This window comes from Canis aureus, chromosome 22 (assembly GCF_053574225.1).
Source record: "Canis aureus isolate CA01 chromosome 22, VMU_Caureus_v.1.0, whole genome shotgun sequence".
Taxonomy (NCBI): Eukaryota; Metazoa; Chordata; class Mammalia; order Carnivora; family Canidae; genus Canis; species Canis aureus.
Window position 1 is genome coordinate 33,394,336 of NC_135632.1, and position 27,795 is coordinate 33,422,130.

General features: G+C 40.9%; 1 protein-coding gene across 18 annotated transcripts in view; it reads right to left on the reverse strand.

Annotated features, from left to right (window-relative positions):
• THRB (thyroid hormone receptor beta) overlaps nucleotides 1-21,444 on the reverse strand; it is a 371,044-nt gene extending 349,600 nt beyond the window's left edge. For 6 of the 18 annotated variants that reach the window (XM_077865411.1, XM_077865418.1, XM_077865425.1 and 3 more), the window contains exon 1: nucleotides 20,986-21,203. The gene's annotated coding sequence lies outside the window, so the exon portion shown is untranslated. Of the gene's footprint in view, nucleotides 1-19,741; nucleotides 19,870-20,183; nucleotides 20,504-20,624; nucleotides 20,647-20,985; nucleotides 21,204-21,307 lie in introns of those variants that run through there. The other 12 variants (XM_077865412.1, XM_077865420.1, XM_077865407.1 and 9 more) reach the window with 7 other exon arrangements.
• Nucleotides 21,445-27,795: the final 6,351 nt, after the last annotated feature.

Genomic DNA, 27,795 nt, shown 5'->3' on the forward strand with positions numbered 1-27,795 from the left:
ATTAATATTATTAAAGCTGTACAGGACAAGAGAAGAGAAAGAAGATGTTCAGGCAATCTTTGAGACTTTCTTAACCCACCTTTCACTCCAGAGAAAACTTAATTACTATTGATAAAAACAACACATATCTCAGCTCCCACAATGGTAACATCTTGTAACATCTACAAGGACCTAACATTTGATCCCCTTTTATAAGAATCCCTGAAGACACATTAAGACACATGGGGCCAAAATTCATTTTTTCTTGAAGACTACCAGCCCCTATAAAGGAGAGTCAACTGTGTAAGTGGTGAGAACACAAACCCAGTTGCCTCTTACTGCTCTCTCCGCCAGTCTTTACAGAGTCAAGTCCCAGACTTGTTAAAGAGATGACTCAACTCTTTATGGAAAGAATGCCAAAACCAACTGTACAAAAGATTTCTTTCTTTACCTCCTTAATTCCTAAGGACCTTATAGTTCCTTAACGTAATGTAAACAATTATGAGCTTCCAGGTTTGGCTGACACTTGAGTAATAATGAAGGGGAACACTACTCAGGTCTTTCTCAGAGGTAGATTTCAAGGGAATCCAATCAAATTGATTGATAGAAGAGTCCGTTTTACTTGGTAGAATAAGAAAAACATGTTTCATTGATCTTCAAACTGCAGTTTTGCACTGCTATGCCCTCTTTGCCAAATTCTTCTATCTTCCTAGCTTGGTAGATCCAAGAGGTGCTTGCCTGTGATCTTCTATTTGCCTTTTCCTCTCACATACAAGCAATTCCCTTCCTCTGTCCATGTCAAGAGGCTGACCAAAGCTTCCTGTGAGGATTAGTACTGTAACTGAGAAATAACGTACACCATGAAGTCCAAGTGATGATTTACACAAATAAATAAAATTTTAGCCACTTTAAATATAATAGAAAATATTGTCTTCAATCTAATTTTAAGAAACTAGCATGTTCTTGAAAGAGATCCAACTGTTTTGTATTTCAGTTTTTAAAGTACTATTAATTACATATTTATACACAGAGTCTCAGGACTCAGAAAACCAAAGACACACTAAAAAATTTCACTCTGTGCTTTGTTTTATGTGACATGACGCTGAACTTGCCAATAAGGAAACACTTTCATAGTCTCCTTGATTTGCTGATGAATTTTCTGATTTGCTATCAAACAGAAAATGAACAAGTCTTCAGAACAGGTACAATACCCCTTCAAAAGCACAAAATACAAAGCTTAGAGCAACATAATGGGACAAATCTGGAGGATTTAATCCTTCTTAGGTATGGATACAGGCTAAGAAAACACATGACACTCAGGCTATTGCTTTCTAATTGTTCTTCCAACAATAACAGATATTACTAATCAATCACATTACGCTTTACTGCAGCTAGAGATCCCCATAAAATACTTCTCAAACATACCAGCCACCAAAACCTACTTGAGTTGGCACACAACTATTTGTCATCCTACACTTTGCAGGATTAATGGGTACTGTTTTGCTTCAGGTTTCTTATGTGGGGAAAAAAATTACAATAATTCAAATACACAATACTTCTGGCATGGATTCTGTCTTTGATACTTCATCCAAACAAAATGAAACAAAACAAAACTCTATTTTTTTGACGGATCAGAAGACTGCTGCAGAACATGTGTGCTATGTATAGCTAACTGTGAGACTAGAGGCATGGGGAAAGCTTCAAGCCTCAAACATGTACATATGAGCACAAATAATTCAACTGTGTGGATTCGGATCAGAATGGTACATGTTGGAACTTTTACTTTTCTCGCTAATTTGAAAAGCAGAAATATGAAATCTGTCCAAAATGCTATCAATACAAGAATGACTTCATACAATAAACTTCACTTTTTAATAGAACGTAACATCTATGATAAATCACAAATGAAAACAAATAAACTAATGTGTGCTTTTTGATATAGCTAATGTTCTTAGAACAAAATGTCCTTTTTGGCATGAGGCTCAAAATTTGTTGTGTTCTCATTGGTCTTGAGAGTGGACAGTGCTACTTTATAAAACTGTAACCATCACAAAACAAGTGGTGGGAGCTTGAAACATAGGATTTTTTAAAAATAAGCCAGAAATTACTAAAAACACATTGTGACAAATATGAATATTGCAAGTTGATATTAAACTCAATGTTTTATTTGGTAAAATAAAAATACAATTTATGAAAAAAATCAAACCACAATATTGAGAAAGTAACTCTATTTAGAAATCAATATAAGAAGTTGTTACAACTGCTACCATTTATAATGTCTAATATTCTTTTTCTCATTGACTTTCAAATCACATATACTTAGTATATATTCAACATATGTTCAAATTATATATGCCATGTGTATTCAAATTATGTGTTCGGATATATATTTTTTCTCAAAGGGCTGTGTACTAGCAAAAAAATTAGTTTTGGAAGAAAAAAATAGGATAGTTTCAGAAAGTAAGCAAAATCACATACTTTTAACACTTACATCTGAAAGAGAATACTAGTTATCTGACCTTTTGTAGCATGTAAAATTATTTAAAAATTCCCCCAAAACAGCTTTCTCAAGAATATGGACACCATCAGTTTGCTTTAATTTTAGCAAAGATTCTTTTTTTTTTCAAAGCAAAGATTCTATACGGTTCACATATCTACCGTAGAATAATAAAAGCATGTTCACTGTTCCTTAAAAGCATATTTGAAATAATTTTAATAAAATACTGCTTAATAGCTCACTCAAGTCTTCCTAAGTAAACACTCAACACTCAAGCCTTCATTTCATCAAAATCAGAGGCTCCACATATCTGGGAAGCTCAGACAGAGCTCTTAGGTTCTCCCAGCTGCTGCTATCGCAGGGCAAAGGCACTTTCAAAGACAACTCATTGTCTGGCACAGATCCTGCCTGCTAGATTGAAAGCACTTCCCTGTAACCGTGTCTCATCCTGGCATTAGCACCCTCCTTCACAAAGCGCCTTGGTTTCACCCCTGAGGACTGGTTCTTTCTCACACGTGGTGAAATCTGACTCTCTAGGTCTCTGCCGCAGCTTCACACAGACTCGTGCTTGAAGAGTGACATGGTTTTCCTTCCTTCTACAGGGTGCTATCTTCAGAAGGATTAACGCTACAAATTTAGACAAGAACACCTTTGCAAGTTGCACTATCTAAATTTCTTTTGCACTCATTTAGCTTGGGGATTTTGAGAAGTAAATTTTTCCTCTTAATTTGTTTTAGTGGTTGCCATCTTCAATCAGAGAGACTGGGACAAAAAAAATGAAAGGAAAAATTTGCTTCTCAAAATCCGCAAAGCTAGATGAATGTTGAAAAAAATCTAAGTGATTGAACTTCCAAACCATTTTTTTTGTAAGTTTGTAGACTTTATGCTTCTGAAGATATTTAAACTTAAAACTTTACCACTACTTTTGGGACACCCTAGATCTCCCATAACCTGGAGAATTTCTTATGGGTTCCAAATTATTATTCCCTTCAAACTAATCTATGTGCTATGGCGAGCCTACAGTTGGTCTTTTTTTAAATTTAAAATGAATGTTTCTCTAAAAGTGTCTTTTTCAAGATTTTGAGACAGTCTCAGAATACTGTCTTCTGAAATTGAGTGAGAAGTTAAAATTCTTACTATCATTAACCTGCAGTTCAGGTAATTTTGACATACATAAATGCTATATGGACATTTTGCTTGTTCAGGGGTCTGAATTAGAGAATATAATCTCAGATAATCTCTTTCTCTCAGGTGAGAGAAAAGTAGCCAAACTTCATCAAATGTGTATTTTGATCTTTTTTTTAAACATGGATCAATATATATAAAGAGATATATTCATTCTTTAGAACAGCGGTTTTCAGGATTCCTTTTTTTAAAAACCGTAATCCCAGCCAGAATTCCATTTTGTAATCATGACCCAGTGCATACATACAAAATTGTGTGTGTGTGTGTTTGCATTTTTTTATGAAACCCACGTTTCCAAAACATGTGATATACTCTAATACTTCCTAGTGTAGTCTTTTTTACTGAAAATTTTTGTAGTTTGTGACTCATATGTTCATTCAAGACGCACTAATATGCTGAAAGCCAAGTTTGAAAAACAATAAATTAGGTATACTGGGGTTAATCAATACACACCAGGGTTACCGCATTAACTCTTTTATACTTTTGGATCCTGCACCTTTTTAGGTAATGAGAAGTAGAAGATGAATAAGAGACAAAAACATGTCTCCAACTCCAAAGCACACAGGAAACCCTGGGGATCCTGTTGAAATGCAGATTCAGGTTTGGCAGGTTTGGGATGGAGCCAAGATGCTGCCTGTGTAACCAGCTCCAGGTGGTGTGGATGCGCTGCTCTAGAGGCAGCACATTCCCAGAACTGAGGGTGCAGAAGTCAGTACAACGGGACTGAGAGGATCAGAAGTAACTGCATGGGACACACCACCCCCTCACAGCTAAGGCTGCCAGAACAAGAGCCTCCATTGGTGCTGAGGATACCCCAAGCATTTCCACAGGATGCATACAGTCCATGCAAGGTGGTGGAACAAGGCGACATCCCTCTGCAGCTCTCCCAGTGACATCAGAATCTTTATAATCCTCTCCCCTGTGAATATTATTCTTTTTGGTTTCTCCATAACCAATTCCCAGACAAAAAAGCAGCAGCAGTGCAACCCTGTTCTTCATTGCTTGAAAGCCCCTTTGAAAGGGGTTGCCTAAAAATGTGGACAACTGTTCAATGAGGTAAAGCAGGAAAAGCAGGAGAGATTCTGGCAAACAAGAGTGTGAAAGACTCATTAACATTTCATTTCAGGAACTTGTTAAACTGTGAAACCCGCTTGTCCAGGTGGACTGTACTCACAAAATACTTCTGAATGGAACAGAAATCAATCCTATGGTTCAAAGCAGAATGTCGTAATTCTAAACCATATAGTTAGACTTCCCAAATTAGGAAAGACTGTGCCAGTAATTGCAACTGTTCCTAGTACAATACTGGCTTTCTGTGCTTCCAGCTTTCAGAATTTAGGATATACATGTATTGATAAAATAAAAATCTCTGAGCATTTTGTGTATCTATCAGAAGGGACCAGGGAATATGTTGTTCCCCACTGTACCCAAGTATATACCTGGCACATATTTGGTGCTAGACAAATATTTGATGAATGAATGGATCGACATAATTTTTAAAATAGCATGTAAATCTTACTAATGTATTTTATTCACTGATTTGCCACTAGTGTTTGCTTTATTGAATTGAGCAAGAACTTTTACAAAGAAGGCAGAAATGAAAAGTGGCATCTTCCAAATTGCAATTGTCCACAATGCAAATAGGGAGAAGAGAAAGGGGAGGAAAAAAGACAGACAGACCATAGTGATTCTTAATTCCTGGCTAGAGTAGGGCAGGGGAAGGTGGAGTAGTAGGTATATGAAAGCCAACTGAGGAAAATATTCACATTTCCCAGATTTTGGAATGCCTCTCCTGACCCTTAGGACTAGGATTACAATAAATGGGTAATTATAATTGATGAGGATCCTGGAGGAGGGTGGGATTAAGATTTGGAACTAAGGTCCAAGGCAGTGGTTTTCAAGGGGAACAGTTATGCCTCCCAGGGGACACTTGGCAATGTGTGGAGAAATTTTTGATTGTCACAATTGAAGAGTGGAGTGCTAATGGCCATGAGTGGGTAGAGGTCAAGGATGTGGCTAGACATACTATCATACACAGGACAGCTCCCTAAATAAATGAATTATCTGCCCCAAACTGTCAATCATACACAGGTTGAGAAACCCTGCTGGGGGGGTGGGTAAAAAAGCATGGTACAGACAGGATCAAAAGCTGTCAGGAGACAGAATGTACTCACTAGGACCACTAGGTTAATGCAGGTGAAGAGTAACGTCTTAGAATGAAGACCGTGTGAGAGAGAGATGATGGGGCTGAGCAAGAGTGGGGAAATCTGTGCCTCCTGTTTCAATGGATCCTTCTCTTGTCAATCTTAGACTAAATGCTGGTGGGGTCAGCCCCACTGCATCAGCTAAGGGCAGTTTGTATCTCTTGAGAACCAAGCAGAAGTCCAAAGGAAACCAGCAATCCTAGGGTGGAAATGGAGATAGAGGCTGCCCTGTAAGGTAATATGCCAATGACTAGAAAGGCTTAAGCGTAGTAGAGGCCCCTGGTGCCCTGACCCTATGTCCATGGGCACCACATCAGGGCCTACCAGCTTGTCTTCTGACTGCCAAAAACTGCATTCTTTTGCCAGGAGGTGTGCTCGTGGCCGCCCAAGTGGCAGTCCTGAAAAACCAGGGAATCAATTGCCTCTGGAGGCAGTCCTCAACTAAAGTCTGACAGGTTTTGATGAATAAAGACTCTCATTTGCATCGTGGTGAGGTATCTTTGAGACACATGTTCCACGGTGTCTCCCAGAGTTCACCAACATGACTAAGCTTCAGGTGCCCACAGTGGTAACTGGTTTGATAATGCCATCTTATTGGCTACTCTCCCTGCTCTGGCTGACTTACCCATCTGCCACTGGTGTTTTCTTGATCTTTCCCCTAATATAATTTGCACATGAATTTCCATCTCAGGGTCTGCTTTTGGGGACAGTACTCTTATGGCAAGTCTTTTGAAGGAATATTCTGCTGGCAGACACTTGAGACTCAGGTTCCTCTGATGGAAGAGCTCTGAGTCTTCTGTTTTAGAGGGACTGATTTTTTCATCCTTAAGGTCCTGAGCACAGAATCACTGGGGTCCTCTGAGTCCCATTTCTTTCAGACCATCAGAAACACAGCTCTAGGCACATTCCTTTCTCTCCCATTGAGAGAATAAACAAAACCATGTCTTTTGCTTAAGGATAGCAGGAAATGCAAACATAATCCCTATTAGTTTCAAATGTCCCTCCAGTCAAACTTCTGCAAGAACTCCACTAAGTAGCAACACTTGACTCTGAGAAGAGGTCTTACTCTAGAGCTGGGAAGAGGCAAAGATGAAGAGCAACCACTGTCATGGTTCAAATGAAACTTTAATGAATTACCGGTGGGGATTTACAACCACAAAATAGCAAAAATGAAAAAGTTATTTCAAAACACTGCTAAACAAAGAAGAAAAATGAATTGTAAACCCATTCAGGGCAAAGTTGAATGATTTATCTTCCATGTAATGAGAACTCTGAGACACTAAAATCTTAAAAAGTTCACACAAAACCTAGGTGTTGTGAAAGATGCCATGGCAGCAATATGTCCAAGGGTCATGTCTCAGAATGTTGTCTCTGCAGAAACTTGAACCCATTGCCTAAGGAAATCTTTGTTGTTACAAAAGTTGAGGAATCAGGCCACCAAGCTTGGGGTCTATATAGAATAAGCCATTCTTAAGGACGTTTCTTTACAAATCCTTAGAAGCCACTCTTCTTGGATTGTGGGTTTTTGTTGGGTTTCATCTTTGCAGAGAGCATCTACTTTCTTGTCAACTTAGTTGAGGAGATGGGAAGATCTTCTATCTCAGTTCTTATGTGTGGATAGCTTTTTTCTTTTCTTTTTTTAAGGGAAAAGAACAGCAGAGCTTTTTCCTGCCGGACAACCTATTCCCTTATTTATAATGCAGGACAGCAGGGCCTTGTAAGTGTATATTCTGGTTCATCTGAGGACACACGGTTGTTCATTTTAAAATTAGATTCATCCTGATTATATGAAAACAGCCTACGTGTAGTTGGTCACAACAGCAGGAAAGCATTACTCAGCACCTACTTTCTGGGCCTACTTTTTAGATTCCACTAAACTTGTTCAACACATAGTCCCTGCCCTCTTGGATCTTGAAATCTAGCAAAGAAATATCTATTTCATTGACCAATATGGGGTTTGGACAGTGGACAGTGAGGAAATATATATAGTAAGTGACTAATCATGTAATATTACCTTGGACAAGGGGGTGAGAAAATCTGTCATTGAAATGGCATGTTTCAGCCGGGCAGAACAAGAGAGAATTTGAATCTCAATCCTAACTAATCAGGGCAGGAAGCTGGGTTAAAACTGAAGCAGGGAAAAACAGATGATAGATTTTTAAGTGAAGAAGTATGATTGTGGAGAGTAGAAAAGTATCAGAATAAGAGAGGAGAGCAGCAGCTATGAAAAAAAGGAAGTGAGGTAGTCAGCTTATACATCATATTCACTACAAGCAGGAGATTCAAATTTGTGTTCAAGAGGCTGGAGTCCTGTGTAGGTAACTGAACATCTATAATTTTCCTCAAAAACTGAGGGTTCACTAACTTCAACGATTGACCATAGAACATACCTCTTGAGATTGAAAATGCTAGGTGATCTATAAAAAGGAGACCGTTACTAATAAACGCATCATAAAACTGAATAAGGAATAATTAATGATGCAAAGTGACTACAGAAATTCACTGGGTTGACTCCTGGGTTTCTTTGATTTCCTGCCTTTTGGATAATAATGCTCTAGAACTTCAGGATACAGGTTTACTGAACCCATTGCTTTTACAACTTTTGCAATAATAAAATGATAACAAAAATTGTTTCCCATGTTCTGAGCACTCATCAAGTACTATGTACTGGTTAAGCAGTTAATAATCATGATCTCACATGATCTCTTCCACAGTGCTGTGGTATAAGCACAGATGGGGTGACTGAAGTTCAAAGCAGTTAAGTAGCTTGCAGGAGAGATCATAAGCTAGAAAGGGGTGAAGCCAGATAACCAACTCAACACCTGTATGGATGTCCAGCACCCCACATCCTGATCCCTCTCGCCAATACCTCAGCTCAGCTCTCAACAAATCCAGGACTCAGAACCCCCAGCTTTCCCCTCGCCACAACCCACTTGGTCAATAAGGGGAGTGGAGGGCAGGGAGAGTTTCTCCTCCCTACCTGTGACAGGATTTTAAAATAAAACATTCATTACTGGCACCCACACTGTGAGTTACCCTGAGCGCCAGAGACCCCAGTGATGGGCTAGTAACAAGTTAGAGATTATTCAGAGAATTATCTCTTCCCTATTTAGGAATATCAAGAATTAATGAGCTGAATTCTGTACCTGAGAGGCATTTATCAGGATTAATTTCTTACTTTTGCAAAATTTAATTTTCAAAAGCATTGCAAAATATTTCATAAAAATAGGCTTGTAGAGTCAAATACAACCCTACCTCGGCTAATTTAAAGGGATACAGTTACTTCTTTTTCTTTTACATGTCCTCAGCATGATACTTCTTATCATTGGTGGGCCTTATTTCTTAATAAGTTAAAATGCATGTGTGCTTTGCATTTCCTTACTTCTTAGAATAAGACATTTTAATAATAATTAAATAATAAGGTTTATAAAAAGGTAAAATATGCAGTTAGAAGGAAAAGGCTTCTTTGTTCCTTTCACTTACCTCACTTTTATTATTCATGCCCCTCTTACATTTCCTTCACAGGAGGCACTTCTATAGAACATGCTGAATATTTGATAAAGCATGTTTATAATTTGGGAAGAAAACAAGCAAACACCCTTTTTGGCTAAAAAAGAAAAGGCTCCCCATTGTAGTAAGCAATGATAAGGAGGATAAATACTAGGAAAATTGGTATTTTTAGTCAAGATATTATGTAATGAGTCATTTATTTAAACAGTCTGAGGTTCTGTAAAATGATTCCAGGAAAATGGCTTCAGTACCTCTGTCAACACATCAAGAATCAGCTCTGGCCTCTGCTCACTGATATCTTTACTCTAAATTTTAGTTTCCTTTAAAAAAGCAGCACTCTAATAATGTGCCAGTAATATCAGGATTGATTGGCAAGCTCCCAACACTATGTGCATATTATGATTCACATAAATCTATCAAGGAAATAAAATGATGGTCAAAGACTAAAAGGAAAAATCAGGTCCAGCAAGATTAAAGATGACCCCATATGAGTAAGAAGGAAGGAAAGAGAATTAGGTCAGATGGGAGGGTGGTACTGCACCAAAACACAGAAATGGGTTACCTCACGGCTGTCAAGATGTTTTCTTTCATCACTTGTCAATGCCTCCAAAAGTAACAAGACAGTAATGTGATGAAGGCCACATGAAAATTTTAAAAAATAGAATAGCACAGTATGGAAAAGACAGCTCTCTGACCCCCAAATAGTTCTTGTTCCCCTTTACCCAGTATAGAGTCATCACTGGTAAGCTGCTGTGAAGTTGGGACTGTGATTCCCATCCCAGTCCATTTAGGTGGGGACATGCAATTTGGAAGCAGAGCAAAATGGTTTTGTGTCACTTTCAAACCAAGGTAGTTAGAAGCCAGTGTGCTTCTCCACTCTCTCATTCCCTCCCAACGGTCTGATACAGTGAAGACATGTTCTTGGCAGCCATGAGCAGAAGATGGAGAAGCATAAGACCCAAGGCACTGGGACTCCCTAGAATGGCTATGGAGCATAGCCACCAATCAATCAGGAAGAGCAGTTTTTAATTTCACATGAGTGAAAAATAAACAGTTTTAGCCACTGCACATTTATTTCAAAATGTATTCCTAACCTATATAAGTGGCAGAAAAAAATTTCTCAATCACTTGAAATAAGCATATAATTTATTTTTCCATGGAATTTGGTAAAATACATTTTTAAGGCTAAAGTCATATTGCCCAATTACAGCAGCTACTAGCCAACAAGTGGCTACTGAGCACCTGAAATGGGACTAGTCAAAGTAGAAATGTGTTGCAAGTGTAAAATACATACTAGAAGATTTAGTACAAAAAAGTAAAAGATCTCATTAATATTTTATGTTGATTACAAGTTAATAATACTTTTAATATATTGGGTGAAATAAAATATATTGTTGAAATAGAATTCACTGGTTGCTTTTTATATATTTATAATGTGGCTACAATAAAATTTCAAACTACATATGTGGCTTACATTATATTTCTATTGTATTCCTGCTGGCCTAGCAGGGTTTAGCAAAACTATAACCCACCTTCTGTTTTCGTAAATACAGTTTTTGCTACACAGCCATGACCATTTACTCACATACCATCTATGGCTGCTTTCACACTACAACAGCAGAGCTGAGTAGTCTCAGTGCAGACTATATGTCCTGAAAAGCTGAAAATACTAAATGGCCTATTATAGAGAATGCTTGCCAATCTCTGCACTAAGGATGACTGTGAAATTATCTAATTTATCTAGATAAATTTTACTGTTTTATGACTAAGGAAATTAAAACTCAAATAAGTCAAAACACTTGTCCAAAATGTTTTTATTCTCTATTTGGTAGTCTTTCCATAATTTCTTAGCCATTCATTCATTCATGTTCTCCATCTATCTCTAATTTTGATCATTAAAGAAATAAAATCCCTATCAGTCAGAAAATCGATACTTAATACTAAATAATGAATCTGAATGCAACAATGTCAATGATAATTCAATGTAGTTGTGTAGAAGTATGCTTCTGTGTGACTGGGAACTGTAGATATATGTATATAATAGCAGAGAAACCCCTGAGTAATATTCAGCTATGAATAGGCTGTGAGATGGTCTTAAAATTAAGCTTTATTTGAAAACATTCTAAAGAGAATCTATCATGTAATCTGCTTTCAAATTAAACTTGAAATTCCCCCAAATGTAGAGCCATCTTGCTAAAAATATTCATTATTGGAATTAACTTAGAAAAATTTTGTCACATATTGGAAAAAGTGAAATCTGTTCCCAAAGACATCACAGCAACATATAACCGCCTCGGTTCCGAAAGCCTTCATTTCTCAGTGGATTATTCCAAGAGTCTCTAACTGGACTCATCATTTCCAGTCTCTCTCTCATTTAAGACATCCCAAAGAACTCTTCTAAAATAAAAATTTGAATTGCTAAACATTCTTTAGTCTCTTCATGCTACTAAGACAAAGTCTATCTTTCTTACTGTGACCAGAAAAGTCTTTACCATGTGTCTCCTGCCTGTTTCAACAGTCTCATTTATTGTCCATTGAACATCAATCAGATCTGGATCCCTGCAGTTTCCCAAAGGTTTCATGCTTTTTAGCCCACTTCATACATTGGTTTATGGTGTTCTGCCTAGAACTCACCCTACTCCCAATTCTGGGTTTCTATAATATATTGTACTCACACCATTACAGAACTTATCAAGATTTTAATTGCCTGTTTAAGTATTAATTCTACCATCATTATATTAACTAATATTTAGGAACACTTAACTATGGGTCAAATGCTACATGACTCCATTTAATAAGGAAACTGCAAAAAAGCCAAGTGAGGGGATCCCTGGGGGGCTCAACGGTTTAGCCCCTGCCTTTGGCCCAGGGCATGATCAAGTCCCATATAGGACTCCCTGCATGGAGCCTGTTTCTTCCTCTGCCTGTGTCTCTGCCTCTCACTCTTTCTCTCTCTCTCTCTCTCTGTGTGTGTCTCTCATGAATAAATAAATAAAATCTTAAAAAAAAAAAAAAAAGAAGCCAGGTGAAGCCAGGCTATGATTCCACACCTTGCCACTCCACAGCCCTGGTGGAGTGGGAAGGAACTCTACACCAGTGGTTTGCAGGAAGGGTGAATTTGCCTCCCACAAGACATTTAGCAATATCTGGAGACATTTTTGATTGCTGCAAATGGAGTGTGTGTGGGGGGGGGAGCTACTGATATCTAGTGGGTAGAGCCCAGTGATACTACTAAACAGCCAACAACACACAGGGCAGCCCTCTATAGCAAAGAATTACCTGGTCCCAAACGCCAATGGTTGAGGTGGAGAAACACTGTTATACACTAAATTCTGTAGATTGCCCCAGGAGTCTCTGAGCATTTTCTACAGCAAAGATTTTTAAATGTTGACCATGGTGTCTTTGCACCTACCAGAGTTCGGCACCCAGCAGATGTCCAATGCATATGTGATGGATGGATTGATGGATGATAAGTAGTGGGACAGAGGTACAGATGAAGAGATGGAAAGATGGAGGAATGAAAGTATGGACAGGTTCCAGGATAGAAAAAATAAATTTACTCATTTTAAGGCTTGGTTTTGGTGGCAACCTCAATAAAGATAAATCCAAACACATATTCTTAATTAACAGCAAATGAATGCATATAGAGTACATTGCAGAGGATGCCTTTCCCTGTTTATGAAGCTATAGTGTGTGAGAGCAAACTAATAAGCCAAATGCCTAGACGTTTATTTTTTTATTTTTTTGAGAGGCCTCAATGGAAGAAGATGTTTTCAAATCCCTTCCAACTATCACACTACATGATAAATTGATATGTTCATTATCTACAAAGGTCATAATTGAAATGGTTTTTAAGAAGATTTTTCTGTGCAAGGTTTCCCTGGTTCCTTTTTTTAAATTAAAGGACCAATAATATAAGGATATACCACCTTATACATCCCCTATTGTAGCTACAATTCAGATCCAGACACATTATTCTAGATCTCTAGATGCTGGGGAATTGGAATAGAAATTACAGTGAGGCTTAAGTGAAAATTCAAAAAAGTAAACAAAAACACATATGGCAGAAATAAAACATTCTCTGGTTCATGTAAAATTAATATATCTAAATATCAGAAACGAAGTCAAGAAAAGATACATTTTATGATTATAATATTTAAAAAGTAACAGCAATTTAGCATGATTTATTTTTGCATCACTGCAAAAACATTTCACCAGTGGTAACATGAATCAGTGTTGAATACAAACTGATAGACTTTTTCGGTGAAAAAGCAACAAGGTTCTGCTGTGGGGAGTGATACTGCTCCTAGGAGTTATCACTCATTATCAAACATACTCATTAAAACAAATGAGACTAATTTTAAGCGTAATGCTATGAACTGTTCTTCACAACCTCTTGCACTGAACTTAAGCCATCTGAGTTTTTATGCGCGCGCACACACACACACACAAACACACAGAATACAGTGATCAAATAGGTTTTGTTATTTGCTCTCCTTCTTGGAATTCATAATGCACCCTCACATAAACATAATCTCTGAAAAATTCTCACATTAAGTTGTTAAACTCAGGATCTCCCAAACATAATTGACCATAGAGTAACATAAGTGAATAGTTAAATGTGTAAAACATAAAATAAGAGGACGATCTGCCAAAATATTCAGGAGTAGGGAGAAGGACTTAAAGTGATGACAGGGTTTTTAGCATGGGACCTCAGTCTGGCTATGGCATTTCTCACCATGACCTGGAAGCTGAGCATGGGAACCACAATCGAAGCCAGAGACAAGCACTGCCTTTTTTACTACATATAAGAACACGACACACACACTTGTCACAGAGGCAGATTCTGCATGCACGGACACGCAAGTTGCTGTCACATTTATGCATATGAAAGAGAAATACGAAAAAGTTGACCCAAACCCAGGAATGTCATAATCACTATTATTAATCGTTATTTTTTTGAGCACCTATTCTGTGCAAGCTTTGTTGAAATCTGAGAAAACAGAGTCTTTATTTTTTTTTTTTTTTTTTAGAAAACAGAGTCTTAAGGGAAAAGTGTATCTGAACCCTCTCGAGAACCACTGAATAATGTGCATCACAAATCAGAATATTCAATGGGTTCCTGAATGTCATGGTCATGCATCATGCCACTAAAATCATGACTATCTTCTCTACTCTTTTCATCATAAACACTCCCAAAGCCTCCAGATGAGTCACAGCAGTGTATTTCCCAAAGCAAGAAGACATACCTGCTGTCAAGTTGCATTCCTTTGTCCAAGCTTTTACTTTAATCAGCTTATCACTCATGACTTTCTGAATCAAGCCACAAAAGAGAAACTATTATGCCTGTTATGGGATTAGAAAATTGAATGAGGAATTTAGTTTGGATCAATCCTTTCTCAGTTGTTATATGTTACTCTCACTTAGCAGACACACCTGTATAAGCATTTTATTTCACATACAGTTAACACTGTTGTATACACATTACATGTTATAATATGTATTATTATGTGTTATATGCATATATGTATATGTATATGTATATGTATATGTTAGAGTATCAAGAATCTATCATAAAGGAAAGGCTACAGTGAGATTCTGGGGACACAAAGTCAAGGTTCCTGGGTCTTAATTCCAGACTCTCCTAACTTGCCATTTGGAAGAGATACCTAAGTTCACAGCAGAGCTCAGTTTCTCACTCAATAAAAATAGTACTGCACAAGAACAGCTGCCAGCACATAAAGTTTCCAAAGTCCCTTGAAATTAGGACAGTATGGACCAAACAACATGAGCACCATTCTAGCTGTCAGTTGGCCAGACTGCTGAGAGAAGCATAGGAAATACATTATTTGTGACTCAGTGATTTGGGTACTTACCCCTCCCCAACTTACTTAAACATCATAATTGACTAACAAATTTGGGAAGTTAAGGTGAAGAGTGAACATCCTTCATAAGAGACTCACTGACCTAAATATATTCAATCCAGCACCACTTGGATACCAAGAAGATCCTGGCTGAATCCCACTGCAATTTATACGAATACACATAGGCTACAGAAACCACAAAACAATCACCTCCTCAAATGAAAATAACTTTATTTCATCTAGGGGACCATATGAGGGAGCCCAACAGGCATATCTATTCCATCACGGTGGAGATCATTTCATAATCCCTTTCTATTAATATATAAATATTTTCTTATAGGTCACTAGGCTGCACACTGAGCTGCAAAATGACTAGTGGAACCAGGCACATAGTAGGTACACAAATTTTAGTAGACCAAATGAGAAACCAAATCAAATAACCAAAATGACTTCAAAAAAAGCAAGGAGTTAATTTTCCATCCATCGCTCAACCAGTTCAAAAACTAGAACAAGCCCTTGTAGCTGTGATATAGACATCTGATGCAATCCAGGCAGCAAATATTCACTTTGGGCAAAACTAAATCAAAAGATGACAATACCAATATCAGAAGAGAAAGAGAAACACTACCCCTTTCCCTCTCCCATTCAGTCTTCGAACAAGTGTTTCCCTGTGCCCATGTGTCCAAGTCTTTGCTAGGTGCTGGGGAGTCAGGCAGGAATAAACCCACAGTCCTTCATCACAGTTTAGAGAGGGAAGCAAAATGTAAACAAAAATTCAACTGCCCTGAAGGGTGATAAGAGCTATATAGACTAAAGCAAAGGGTCAAGACCACCTGTTCGGAGAATTTATGGCCATAGGGTCATTTTCAAGTACCTGGCTGTTCTGTCCTCTCAGATTGCTCTAGTCAAAAGCCTGGCTGAGACACTGGATATTTGAGAAAGTCGGCCTAAAGAACATGTTAACCATTCATTCCTCTAGGTTTTCTGAGCTCTATTTTTGCACTGGGGACAATCGCCAGAATCTCCACTGCTGAACCACAGCAGCTCAGGCTCCCAAAGACAAACACCTACTGGGTTCCTTTTCATCATTATGCCTTCTGCATTTTTTATTCTCATAAAAGATGACCAAAAAAAGAACTTCATTTTCTGTAGAATTGAAGTTCAAGTATTGGCCTTTACATGATTTGATATTTCACAGAAGTATATACTAGTTGCCAGACACCATAGTAAGCCTTCTACAATGTGATGTATCCTTACATACCTGCCATCTTCAGACCTTTTTTTTTTTTTCCTGTTAACTTGGCCACTGAGAAGCTCAGAGCTAAAGTAAATACTCCAAGGCAATAAGCATTTAGGATTTCAGTTTATCTTTACTCCTATATAAGATATTGATCTTCCTTCCCTTACCATTTTCACCAATCTCATCATTTTGTGGGATTTTTACTATGTATTTATGCAGACACATTCTGAAAGTCTATACTCTACAAACAAAAACAAATTACTATAATCACCCATTGTAATTTCCTTTTTATCTCAATTGTCAAAAGAGTTTCCAAGAATAGCTAATTTGGAGATGATCCTTTGGGTATCACACCTTGGTCACTTGAAAACTCAGATAATGTAATACTTCCCACAATCATCTGGTTCAGAATCTGTTTATGAAAGTGTGATGAAAAGAGGCAAAGGGGAAAGGCTGAATGACTTAATTTACCATACAGGATAGCCGCCAGGTTATTTCTAAATCTATCCCCCAAAGGCCCTTACAATCTTGTATTATTCCCTCACAGTCCTATTTTGCCCCATTCCCAGCTGCTACTTTTGTAGACCAGCTACACCACCACACACCCTTGGTCCCCTTAGGGCTGCCAATGCCAGAGGCTATGCCAGAACCTGCTGAGTGAGAAGTCACTGCTATCATCCAGTGATGTCTGTTCCCTGGAATTTCACTCTTAGCACTGACAATGCCTCTGGAACTCATAAAGATTCTGCTGATACCCAGGGAGCTGAAGGTCAATGTCTTCAGGGAATCAAGGTAATGTGTAAGACAAACTACTGCTGAGGACTTCTGTGTACTCAGAGGCAAATGCCCCCAGGAAGAACTCACAGAAATAACTCTCAGCATTGTCCTATATAGAACGGGACTAGCTTTCATCTAAAAAAAAAGGGGGGCGGGGGGAGACAGAGATAAAAATTGAACCATGTACACATAGCACACACACAGACACATGGGGTCTTGGTATGATCTTCCTATACCCAGTTGGTACCCACTTCGGATGCTTAGGTATTTTTAGGAACACAATGTTTGAGCACAACCGTTCATTTATTTAACAAAGATCTCTCCAGTTCCAACTGTGTGCCAAGCATTGAGTAAGATGTTGGAGAATCAAGAGTTAAAGAGTCAGTCAAGCCTTTTTCTCATGGACTCTATACTCTAGACAGGGGAGACAGGTATTCAACAAGTATTAACTGAAATGGCAATTCAGATTGCAAATAAGACCAAGGAAGGAAAAAAAAAAGAAGAAAGAAAGAAACTAAAAACAGTGTAATGGTTCTGAGAAGGAATGAAGAGGACTGTCTTTGCTCATGAGCTCATGGAAGGGCTTTTTAAGAAGGTGACACATCATCTTACACTAGAATGACAAAAAGGAGCTAAAGAAACCAGTCATCTTTACTCGGATTTCCATCAAAAAGATGAGCTTACTAAAAAAAAAAATCCAAAAACAAACTTGCAATCCCATTTGTGGCTTTACACATGCCATGCTTCAAACAACTGCAAAAATCCTAGGAAGGGAAAAGAATCCACAACCTTCTCTTCTCTTAAGGACATTTTAAGAAATCACCTCTTCTCAAAAATGTTAGATTAAAAAGAAGTTCTTAATTCATCATGATGGCAAAATAAAGAATCTGAAAGGGGAGAAATGGAATGTTTATTCCTCTTGTAAAGTCAGTTACTCCATAAAAACAATATTCCAATATTAATAACATTATGCCTTTGCATTATAATCCCAACAGGAATTGCTTCATTAAAAAAATAGTTATATGGCTATATTTAGTAGCACTTCTCTCACTCACTAAATAAGAAAAGCAAATCATATCTACTACCAGATGGTCCCACTTCCAATATATATAAAACTTTGAAATTTATCAAAAATAAGATTTTGATAGTGTCAGTTTAACATACACAAATAATAAATTGTTGTTCATCAATGCTCTCCCGTACAGTACCCCAAACAAATCACTTACTATTAAATCTCTGTTAGACTCAGTTAAAACCTTTAGCCAACCAGCATGAAAACTTCTAAAAACATCCGCTGCTCAAAATGCTTTTCATCAAAATACTTTCTCTTTAATGTTTCCTAGTCTTTGACTTGTTTCAGAATAAGAAAGGTAAGCAGAAGTGAATTAGAGAGATCAGTCTCCGTGAATTTTCATAATGAATCATAGAATATTTTAACTAAAATGCAATTTTTATCACTTTGTAATCTAGTGCACGCTACATACTATTACAATGTCAATAAGGACGCTAAACTAAAATCAAGCCAAATAACGTAAAGATATTGCTCGATAGGTCTCATGATCCAGTACATTTACCATTAGAAAAAACTGCTATGTTCTGACATTAATATGCTGTCCAAGGAGTGCTTAATTTTCTGAACTTCAAAACTGGTCTTTAAAACTGCATCTCACTGGCACCTGAGACCAATAACAGGCTAAGAGGAAGACGTGGTTTCAAATTTATTTACTGACGATGAGGCACCGCGTTTGAATCTTCACAAATTCTAAATGTGCGTGGAGAGGGGAAGGTGGAGGAGAGTCTGAACTTGTTTGCACAGGTAAACTCTTTTCTCTTTCTTCGACTTTAGTTTATGAATTGTTAAGCTTCTAGACCCTTTCTGTAAAATTTCCTAATTTGGAAAATGATAATTTAACCTTTAATAAGTCCAAAAAAAAAAAAAAACACATTCCATACTCTCCCCCTTCCTCCCCCACCCCCGGCCCCCCTACAAATCGGAAGGCTTAAGAATTAGCACTAATAATAATCCTACATGGTCATTGGGAAATCCTCCTCCAAAATGACAACCTCAGCTAAGAAGGACGCGATCCATTAGGGGTAAAAAAGACAAAAAAAACACAAAAAACAAAAAAACAACTCCCCCCGTTTCGCCGTCCTCCGAGGGGGGCGGGGGCGGGCACAGCTGGCACAACTCCTGGTTACCGCGACCGACTCGGGGCGACTCCGAGGAAGATGCTGCGTCAAAAGAAGAGCAGGCGAAGCGGCGCGACCCGGGAGGCTGGCGAAACCGCCGCCGAGTCCCGGGGGGGGGGGGGGGGGGGGGGGGGGCAAGTCGCCAGGCACCGGCAGCAGCGCACGCCAACATTCGGGATTATTCTCCTTTCCAAACCCCGGAGTTCCGGAGCAGGAGAAAAAAAAAGGGGGGACGCGGGGACCCACAGTCCCTTTAAACCGCCTCCCCGCTCCCCCCCACCCCGTGTCTGCCAACCTTTTCCGAACCCCCGTGTCACAGAACTTCCTCATCATGGAAACTTCCACTCGGTTCTGCGCCGAGGATGCCAAACTCCATTCCACAAGGAGCCTGTCAACAGCGGGGCTTGGGGGCTCGAGGAGCAGAGCCGCTGCGATTGGAGGGGGCCCCCCGCCCCCCTGCTCGCCGCCGCCCACGCGGGGGCTCCCCGGCTGCCGCCGCTCGGGGCGCGGCACGAGGGGCACGAGGGGCACGAGGGGCACGAGGGGCACGTCCCCGGCCCCGGGTGCAGGGAGCGCCGCGGCTGGCACCCCGCGCCCGCGCCCGCGCCCGCGCCCACGCCCGGCCGCCCGCGCGCCCCGCTCGCCTTCCGCGGCGCCCCCGCCCCCGCCCGCGCCCGCGCCCGCGCCCGCCCCGGCCCGCACGCCCCCGCCTCCGCGCAGTCCTCCCGCCGCATTACCGGTGCCCTCGAGGCGGCTGGGCGGAGCGCCCCTGCCCGGGGAAGGCAGCCTGCGGGCGCTCGCCCCGAGCCCGGGAACAGGAGGTCTCCTTGCCAGGCGCACTCACATTATTCATGCAAAGTTAATCCCCGCCGCGTCACGGCCGCCCGCCCGGGGATGTGCGCCTTCCTCGGCCGAGCCCCGCAGTCTCCACCCTCCTCCGCCCCCTCCTCCCGGCGGCGGGGTCCCGGGGAGCGCCGGCGACGGGACGTCGCGCGAGTCCTGCGAAATGTCAACTCCTCGGGCGAGAGAGGCGGCCGCCGCCAGGGCCGCCCGGCCCTCCCCGGCCGCTCCACTTTTATAGGCGCAGGAAGCGACTGCGGTCCGGGCCGCGAGTCCCCGCCTCTCCGGCCCCCCGCGCGCCCGGCCCGCCCCGGCCCGCTCCCCGGCCGCTGCCTTACTCCGGGCCCGGGCGCCGGCTCCGCGCCGCGTCTGCGAACCGGTGACCTGGTTTCCCCCGCGCCCCTCGCGGCGGTCCTACCCGCGCGGCGGCGGCCAAGAGCAAGCCAACCCCGCTCCGCCAGGGGCGCAGCGAGGAAATGGCCTCCAGCCGCTCGCCCCGCCGGCCCCGACGCCCCTCGCCCCTCGCCCGGCTCCCCGCAGGCGCCCGGGAGCGCCCGCCCCCCGCGCTCGCCGACCCCTGCCCGCGGCCCACGCGCGCACCGCCCCGGGCCGGCCGCCCCCGCACCTGCTCCCGGGTTCGGGCGCGCCCTCCCCTCCCAGCCCGGGAGCCCTGGCCAGGGCGGCCGCGCGTCCACCCACCCGGCGGCGTGCGCACCGCGGCTCGGGCTCGGGCGTCATTCCTCTGGGAGGCGGAAAGGAAGAAATGGGGGACGAGTGACAGGCAGGCGGGGGACCTTCCAGGAGCTCGGGCTCTGCCTGGGGCAGGACCGGCGCGGCCCCTGCCACTGCGCTCCTCCCTCCTTCTCCAAACCACTTGTGGCGCGTGTCGGGCAGACTGAGCGCTCTGGCTCCTCCTGGGGCCTCCCACGGGCCGGGCCGTCTGGAGTTCCCTTACCGTCACCCGCCAGCCCGCCCCCGCCCCCACCCGCCCCCGCACCCCCCGTGGTGGCTTGGAAAATACCTGGCTTGCTTTTGCGGGAGACACCCCTCCGCACAGTTGCGCACATCCTGGGAGATGTGTGCAGAGTTGAGACACTCCACAGGTTCCAGAAGGGCTGCCCTATTAATTTGTCTTTGCCCTGGACGTGTACAAATAAAACCCGGAAGACGAATATAATTTAAGCTCTTGAGGAGTTCTGCCCCGGGCCGATATGAATCTCTAAGATGCCCACCCCGCCCCCGCCCCCGCCCCCGCCCCCGCCCGCACCCCCACCCCACGTCTTGAAAGCCAAGGGTTCAGGTTGAGAGAAAATGAAGCAGGCAGCTGCATTCTGCGCTAGAAGAATGCTTGTAAAAATACTGAGTACCCAGAGAGCTAAAATGCAGTCGGTACGAAGCTGTAATTGCAACAAAACTATTTGACGACAGAGTACAGTTATTCTCTTATAGATGCGATTAAAACAATGTCTACTTCATCGTTCAATATCCACATTTTTTGGCACAGCAATGTGACAGAGCTGTGACGATTTGGATACTCAACCGTCTGAGCAATGTATAGATGATTTATTGGAGCGTTTTCCAAATTTCCAGCCGGTGACGTGTGACTTATTCCAGTTTCTTGGGAGCATCCCACGGAAAGGGGCGAGGAGCCACCGTCCCGGCTGACAGCATTAACAACCACAACTTTCAGGAATTCGGAAACTGACGCCTGCGCCTGGATAGAGAGTGTTTCAGGTGCTTCAGGAAGTAGTCGCAGACCCCAGGGTTCCCGGGCCAGAGGGAGGGGCCTCCCGGTCAGACTCCACCGACCTTAAAATCCCATGGCTTCTCGGCATGAATCCGTGCTTTATTTTTCACTCGTAGGGAGGCTATACTATATAGGACTTGCAGGTTTTGTAGCTGGAGAGAAGTTGCTCTCCCTTGCGGGGAAGTTCCTGGGCTTTGCTCCAAAGCTGCCCCGGGATGTTTTGGTTGGTTTGGAGGAAAGCTGTGGAGGCTTCACCGCTTGTTCCAAATAGGCGGCCCCCTGGTGGCTAACTGTGGCTGAGATATCTGGCCACTGAGGAAAAAGCTGGACTCTGACAGGCCACAGCAGTGGACAGCCTGATCTTGGCAGGGGCCAGGGAACCATGTGAATAACTTTGTGATAAGGAGGCAGAGTGGGAGGAGCGTGATGCCAGCCTTCCTTCACAAAGGTGGATAATAGGCCCCAAACCCTGATGGAACTTTGAAATTTTTTTTTTTTTTTAATTCTTCCTGAGGATGACTTGGAACTAAAGTCCTTCTTAAGAGGGAAACATCATACAGAGAATGAAGTATAATAAGCACTGTTGCTTCACTTTGTTCAAATGGCTTTGTTTTTCTGATCTCATTTTGCCTGGAAACTTCTGAAATGAAGAGTAAATTAAAACATTAAATAAATAACATGGCATTATTCAAACAATTCATGAGACTATGATTGTAACAATGTTATATAACAATGGGGAAAGGCAATTTTAATGCACCCTTATTGAAACAACATGAACTACTAAGGATTCCATGAATTGGCCCTTGGAGGGCTGACTCCATGATGGCAAACAAGGGTTGCCAACGCAGTATGCTATTTCTTTTTCTTATTTTTCACAAAAGCGGACAAAGGAGGAATAATCTAATGGGGATCGGATGGAGGCAAAAATAATACTCAAACTTTGGAGCATATGGCCTGCTGTTCCAACCTAGCTGCTTTAAGAGGGCACACCAAAGCCACCTGTAAAAATCCTCATTACGAGGATCTACAAATTCCAAGTTGCTGCTTAGTTCAAGGAAGCAATTCTTTCTATATTCATCCTTCCATTCATTCACTGCTGGGGTAAGAAGGTAAATAAAACCTAAAGTCCAACAGGGTTGGGATTACACTGAAGCCAGTGAGGCCAGGGACTGAGCCTGTCTTTACTTAAACCCTTGATATATTGTTCATCATGGATGATTGTTAATTTTGATTAAAATAATTAATTACTTTTGATTAAAATATAAAAATATTACATTAAAATAAGGTTTTTCTTAATTACTGAGTTTTTAATGCCCCTTAAATTTTGCACTCAAGGCAAGTGCCTCACTTTCCTCACCTAGGTCCTCATTCTGCTGTGGTTTCAATACTACCAGAGTCTCATCAGAAATGTAAAACTTGAGTGGCATTTGCTTGGTGTCAAAGATAATTAATATACAATAAGGAACTTTAGGTGAGGGAGTTAGAGATGGCAGGGAATTGTGACAGAATAGAAGAAATCAGGAGAAATGTCACTGAATGCAACGGTGGCACTTGATCCAGTCCATCAAGGATGGACCAGACTTTACTAGGGAGTATTAAAACTAGAAGAAGTACTATTCCAGGGACTGGAACCACCGATATCTTTCACTCATTCAACAGCTCCTTCTCAGGCTAGTTGTACAGCCAAATGACCCAGCCCTGGAGATTCTCATTCTGTTTATTGTTAGTTTCTGGAACTTATTTTGGCTATGAGGGCCCCAGTGATTCCGGTCCATGGCTAGACAGATAAGAACGCCAAGCCTGTCCCTGCCCTTCAGGAAAGATAGACTATTAGGGAAGATGACATGTTCAAAATTAACTCTACTTTAAGAGTGAAGATGCAATTAGAAATATGTAAATATAACTTGCTAGGTGATTGCTGGTGAGGAGGCCATGATAGCCTATGAATTGTGGTGATGGTGGTAGGGAAGCAGTCATTCAAGACTTCCTGCAGAAGATGGCCAGGTGGAACTTGCGGGAGAAGTTATAGAGAGGAAAAGACACAACTGGCTATAGTATTTACAAGACCTAGTACAAAATGAAAATGAGGGGGCTTTAATCAAAAAGCAGCAAAAAAAGTGCCACAACAGGACAAAATACAAAGCTATCTCCTGTCTTTTTGAAATTGTCATGGTATTTTTTAATTCACTATTTAAAATCATTGTAAGTAAAGAAAAAATGAGTTTTAAATTATTAGCATTAATTTTACTGTTCATCTTTATATTACACAATGCTAATTTTAAATGCAACTATAAGAACATTTAACTAACATATGAAATCAACAGAATTGCACAATTTGTATTTTTGTAGCTAGTTCATGTATTTTGTAGTTTGTGTATGCATATGTGATTTGTTCTTATGAGAACAGTGGAAACAGCACAAAACTAAATCAACTGTTATTTTACTTCTTGATATGTGCCCATTCTACCAACATTCTATCTTTGACTTACTTACTGATGAGTAAGGAAGAACTGAAAGGAAAAGGAACTATGGATTGCTCCTTCCTTTTATGTCTTCACTTTCAGAATAAATGATTAGCTAGTGCAGGGAAGTAATATGAGTAAGAAAGGAAAGGATAGTTTCTTGGTTATTGCTTTCTTTCTGCATTCAAAGCAAGAATGGAATGGAATGGAAAGCATGGCCTCTAGAGGTTGTCAGTGCCCCTCACTTACTCAGTGATAGATATAATGTGCTTATCTTGTACTCAATTTGAGTTCTCAAATTTTGTTGACCTCTAATGCATTGTGGAGCCATTAGAATTCTGTGCTCATGGAGCATCAAGAATGTTATATGTGAGTGTTGGTTGACTAGATCCTTGGGAGCTACCCAGGTATAATCTGAAGCTGGTCCCCATATACAGAAGGCAGGGAAAGATCAAAGAAAGAGTCAGACCACTCCAGGTTGGTAGGTGGTAGGTGTAATAAACAAGGGAACTTACACATGAGACTGGTTGTGGGCAGATGCAAGACAAATAGATCTTCACACCCACCTACCAAATCTTAAATGTTTAGAGGCCTTAATGGCATTCAGTCACCTATACCATCCCGATGGTCTCAAGACCATTTCACTCTCTCAAGGGTGTATCCTTGGGATAGCTTCTGGGAGTGGGGAAGGCAAGAGGAACCCTTGCCTTCCAAAAGACAGGAAGAAGGTGAGGAGCCTCTGATTGTCAGGATCTAGCTCATGGGTCAATAGGTGGTCACATCCTCTCAATGACCTCTCCCAACAATGAGTGGAGCAGCAAAGAACTGCAGTGGAAACATATATTGTATGCTTCTCCTCTGTCTATGGATGTGAATTGTCCCATCAGATGTCACTTAGAAAACACAAACTCAAAGATAAAATTAGTGGGAATTTCAAGATGGTGAAAACAGAGCACTAAACCAAGTGCCAGGCTGAAAGCACAGGGACCTTCTGATCTTGGGGCCCTGTGCAACTGTACAGATTGCGTGCCCATGAAGGTGGCCTGGTGAAAGAACTTGATCCTTCATTGTGGTAGAAGCCTAGGGCATGTTGGAGCTGCAGTAGACATTCTGGTATGGCTCATGATAGCAAGAAGTATGTACTACAGCTAACATTTATTAAATATGTATTATTTCCAGATATTGTCCTAAATACTTCACACCTTTTAAAGAAATTGTCCATGAATTCTGTGAAGCTGTATCATAATGCACTGCATTTTCCAGATATGGAAGCTAGGAAGACCAAATAATTTGCTTAAGCTCAGGCCCAGGCATTGGTGATAGAGGTTGCCAGTAGGCTGCCTTTATGTAGGAGAGGGAGTCATGGGGCAGTCATACTCCTAGCTCCTTGATTAAGGGCCTGCTGTTCACTGGGAGGATCAGAAAAGGCCTAAATAAAACAAGCATGTGACTAGCTAGAAACTTCAAAAATTGCTTGATTACATTCTCTTTGTTTTCCAGCTGGAAGTAGAAGGTTCTGAGGCCCCAGAGCAGGAACTAACAAGCCTTGAGCTGGAAGGAGCCTGGGTCCCTTGATCACCATATGGAAGAGAAAGAGCACACTCATATTCAACTATTATGGTGATTGATTAATCAACTTCTGGCATATTAAGCCACTGAAATGTGCAAGTTTATTTGTTGTGGTAGTTCATGTTATCCCAACACACCCATCAGCCAAAATGAAATTCTACCAGAACATAATTTTTTTCTTTAAATACAGTTAAAATAATAAAATAGGCCCATGTACATTAAAAAGGATAGAGCTCCAAAACAAAAGGCTATGTTAAAACAAAAAGTTCAGAGCAAAAACTTTAAAATTGAAATGCAATTTATTTACTTAAAGTTGGCAAATCCTGTGTTTAGCTCGATTAATTTTTACATTTTTATACCTATGTGTTATGACCACCCAGAACAAGATAGACGTTTACAGCAACCCAGAAAGTTTCTCTGTACCTCTTCTTTGTTGATAACTGCTTCTTTTCTAGATGTAAATGCTATTTTGACTTCTGTCATCATTTATTAGCTTCACCAGCTCTTGAACATCATATAAATAGCATCACACAATGTATTCTCCCTTCTATCTCATTTCTTTTACTCAGTGTTATATTTGTGAGATAAATCCACATTATCCTGTGAATTAGAAAGTATCTCTACTTTTCATTTCTATTTGATATTTAATCATATAGACTACAGTTTGTTTACTCATTCTCCAACTTATGGATACTTGGGACAATTACAAATAAAGCAGCTATGAGAATTCTTAAAAAATTATTTTTGTGGATACATGCATTCATATCTCTTGGGCATATGCTTAAGAGTGGAATTGGTGGCCATATATTGTTTCTTAATCATTCTGTTAAAGGTCTCTGTGGTGCTAACACAATTATGAGATACTAGAAGATGAGCAATAAGCATTTCCTGACTTCTGTTTGTTCTTATAATTATTACAAATAAAATATTCAACAAAGTTATGTGAAGTCTAACTTGAGTGAATAAATATTATCGAAGATTCTAAGTATGAAAAGCTTCAAAACAATCAATATTCACATCTATGATGGCATTATGTAGCAATTACAAGCTCTACTAGCTGCCACAAATTATTTCCTATGAACTAAGTCACAAGCTAAAAGCCTATGCAAAAATGAAGATGCTGATGAATTAAAGTGCATCTGGAAAAAGTGAATGAGGAAAGGAATTTAGGAATACCCAAACCCTTTTAAATTCAATCTTAGGGATCCCTGGGTGGCGCAGCGGTTTGGCGCCTGCCTTTGGCCCAGGGCGCGATCCTGGAGACCTGGGATCGAATCCCACATCAGGCTCCTGGTGCATGGAGCCTGCTTCTCCCTCTGCCTATGTCACTGCCTCTGTGTGTGTGTGTGTGTGTGTGTGTGTGTGTGTGTGACTATCATAAATAAATAAATAAATAAAAAATAAATTCAATCTTAAATTTCAGTTCTCTGAAGGATAGGTTTAAGATGAGCTGAGTAATTGTTAATTGGACTGTAATAAGCTATGTTCATTATGAGCACACAAAGCGTAGCATGTTGCTAAATTCTTTGCCAATCATAGAAGAAATCTAGTGGTTCATGACACACTTCCCCAAAACATATCAATTAAGTGTATTTACTTTTTTTGAATTATGCTCATATGCATCAAAAGTGGAAATGTAATTTTAAAAAATTCTGTAAATATATCCTTTCTGTTTAGAAGGGTAATTAGAGGAATCTTACTCATTTTCATAGAACTAATTCTGATTATCTA